The sequence below is a fragment of the Olea europaea genome, chromosome 7 (genome assembly GCF_002742605.1).
Source record: "Olea europaea var. sylvestris chromosome 7, O_europaea_v1, whole genome shotgun sequence".
In the NCBI taxonomy this organism is placed as follows: Eukaryota; Viridiplantae; Streptophyta; class Magnoliopsida; order Lamiales; family Oleaceae; genus Olea; species Olea europaea.
The window spans coordinates 3,609,855-3,613,735 of record NC_036243.1 but is presented as its reverse complement, the minus strand read 5'-3'; positions in this window follow the sequence as shown (position 1 = coordinate 3,613,735).

Sequence of the window (3,881 nt, the reverse complement as noted above, 5' to 3'; positions counted from 1 at the left end):
GTCACATAAAAAAAGCATTTTTTGTTGCCAACGCTTGCAATCTTACCCATTAAATTTTTCTAATTTTTCCCCGGTCGTATTCGGGAGTGTGGTACCAGAACTTGCCATTTCTAAAACACAATCAGAAAATCAACTGAAAGAAGGAGTAGAAACAGAAACAAAATAATAGAAAATTCGTTTTAAGATTGTTGTTTTTAGAATTTGAAGTTACTCCTTCGAAAATTGGATCCAAAATGTAAGAAATGATCAACAGGATCCAAAATGTAATTCGAGCCCACCGACTTCACAATATTTCTTTAAAATGAATTTGCTGCCTTCAATGATGCTAAAAGCGTCCAGCAATTGTTTCCCAGGATAGAACGAATTTTCGTCTCCTATGGAAGCAACACTGCAATCTGTAGGAGTTCCAACGAACTCAACGAAGTGTATATGACTTCGAAACAATATTAGAATGAGAGAGACGAGAATAAGATTCAAAGCACAGAATATTTGCAATGAAAAATGGTGTGAATTTTCTGGCAGAGAGGCAGGCTATTTATAGACTTGTTCGTGGCCATTCGAACAGTCGTCACCTTTCAGACAAACCTCAAAAACCCGAAACAGACACATTGTTCTAAAGTTGCGTCAGTTAAGTCGGTTAACAGTCCGCTGCTTGGTCGGTTAACAGACGACTGTTTTCATCCAGACCAAAAAATAACCCGGAATAAGCCATAATTTAAATTTCATAATGTACCCAAGAATTTGATTATTTACAATTTGGCCCAAAAATTTAAATAAATTTTGTCCAAAAAGTTAATTTAGTGCAAAGGTCCACCCCCACTCGAACCGGACTCTAACACGTGCTCGTGTCGTGTCGGACGGCGGCAGTCCGAGCGTGTGGGTTTATGACCGAACCCAATAGGATATAGGTCTTTCCCTTTCCAAAGACTATTGGTACTCATTGAGGCTCAAACTCAATTCTCAAACTCCCACCTTATAAACCACACCAAAGTTTCCTAACTTTCCTATGTGGGATAAGTATTCGAAAAATCAAATTCTTCCATAATACTTAGTTTTATGTGAGTTAGTTTAACACTTAATATTTTATTCAATTCTAAATGATTTTCGACAAATAAACATATCACGATAATCATATCGCGGAGTAGAACGTGAATATGCTAGGTCCCGTATTAATTAAAAGGTGGATCCTACTAAAATTTGGGTTTAAAGTTGACCAATTTCATAACCATTTTTCCAACAAACTCTAATAATTATCCTTATATACTAACTCAAATTAAAGTCCCATTAACCCTAATTCAATTAGTATCGGGTTTCTACACATTAAAGTCCATACTCAACAGATATCTCTAGAGCCCAATTAATAGATAACTTATTTGGCCCTATGAAATTTAGATAGCCCTAATATAATTATCACTTAATATGAAGCCCATAATAAGAATTTAAATAAAAACCCATCATAGTATGTATGTTAACAGTTTTAGCTATGGGTCGCGAACAATTATGTTTGATTTTCTGCTTACAATGGGATGAAAATGAGTAGCTTATTCCATTAAGCAAGAGACAATTGTTTTTGAGTAATATGTTCAGAATAAGTGAATAACCCCCTCTAGTTTAGTTGATCCCATTATGTGGTGTTTGATTATAAGCCAGGTAAAAGTCCAATTAAATGACTACCTTCTTTGTGATTCATAATGAGTAAATTTTATTTACTCTACTGTTACTTGAAATCAGGCCACTGGGCTTAATTCAAAGCAATCATAAAAATATACTTTAATTTGTGAGTAATTAAGTCACTCCTTTTACTTTCCATTAAATCACTTAACATAGGGAAAGTGACCGACAGAAGTAACACAATCTTCACATGTTCTATCAAGTAAGCAAAGTTAATTTTACCAACGATCACTGAACTTTAATTCTGAGAAATTACACCACTGAGCTTAATTCCAAGGTATCAGAAACTATTTTTAATTTTTAATAATATTTTAATTATTTTAAGATCATTAAATAAATAAAGTAATGCATATCAAACAACCAATAAAATAATAAAACAATAATAAATAATAAAATCATATTACTTAATAATTTTACAGCTAGATAATTTTTAAGATTTCAAAATTAGACAATTTCAAATATTCTAATTAATATTTATTACGTTATATCAAGTAGAAAGTGTCTAATTGGAATTTCGAATTAACTAATTTTTGAAAACTATAAATTTTTTAGTTGTGGAAATTATTAAGTAATTAAAGGTTTTATTATTTTAGTTATATGATATGGATTATTCACTACAACAAAATGAACTTTTTACGGCATGCAAAAAACGCATGCCGTAAAAATAGACTATTTACGGCATGCCTTAAATGCATGCCGTAATTGATAAATTACTTATAATATTTACGGCATACATTTTTTGCACGCCTTAAAGATCGAATATTTACGGCATACATTCTTTGCATGCTGTAAAAGATGCCGTGTACTGGAATTTTGGGCCAGTCCAATATTTTCATTTTCTTTGGTAAAATTGAAAATTGGGCTTTTCAATTATCCAGTCCAAAGAGAAAAATTGACACAAAAATGTTTGCCTTAAAAAATACTATCTTATTTATGGCATGCAGACTCATGTCAAAAAAGGTTAAGCATTTATGGCATGCAGACTCATGTCAAAAATAGTTTGTTAACGGCGTGCTTCTTGTTTTTTACGGCATGCATTAAATATGACTTTATACGGCATAAACTGTATGTCGTAAACTACTTTTTAAGGCATGCAATGCATGCCGTAAAAAGTAAAATCTGTTGTAGTGATTTTTTTATTTAATAGATTTAAAATAATATTAAAATTAACAAACGCTTTTTAGAACTTTGAAATTAAAAGTTCAGTGTGATTGATACAAATTAAAAGTTTAGTGATCGAGTGTGAAATGTTGACCTGATGTATTGAATGGAGATTTGGTTACTTTTATTGTCACTGTACAAGTTTTGTTAAGTCGTTTAATAGAAGGCTAATGTAATGGCCTAACCTAATTGCTTGAAATAAATTAAAGTTCAATAACTATATTGCAAATAAGGGTGAAATTCAATAACTATGGGTGGGTGGATTAATAGCAAAACTCCCAAGTCCCCTGAAACTTGTCTATGTGTAATATACTCTCTGTTTATTGGAAATCGTAAAAAACCCACATGTTTAAAACCTTTTGTTTGAAATTAATAACTATTAGTTTAACCGTTAAAAAAAGTTTAAAATGTCAAAATTAAAATGAAATAATTGCAGTTGTAGTGCCCAAACTTTTTATTTTTTCGCAAATTATACTCAAAATATTTTATATGTACCGTCCACAATTTCAAACCTTTAAACCTTTATTTTCCATCCCACCCCATCCACTTTATCCTCTTCCCCTACCCACCATTCCAAATTCGTATTTACAGTTCAACAACAAGAAAACCTATCCAGCTTTTCATAGTTTTAAATTTGTATTTCAATACTTCTCATTAAGTCTTCGAAAAAAATCATTCTTTACCCTAGATTCTGAATTTATTCAGTCTAAATCTTTCGAGTGTAAATCAATTGAATATTTATAAAAGAAATATGAAATGTAGGAAGAAGACGGTTCAACTATGAAGAATTGAATTAGAAATTTGTAGAAGAAGATACATCTGAATAATTCTGATTTTCTGGTCGTATATTATACAATCCAACCTATCTACTATTTATACAACAAGTAAAGGAATCTTGCAACAAATTCCACAACAGAAAAGCACATGGGATTTCCTCCAGCTTATCTTCTTCGGGAACCTTCCAATCCCCTTTGGCAGTGCTGACTCTTCAATCTAGTTGGTATAGCTGACTGTATTGGCTGTTTCTGACTTTGCTTCCCACATTTTGA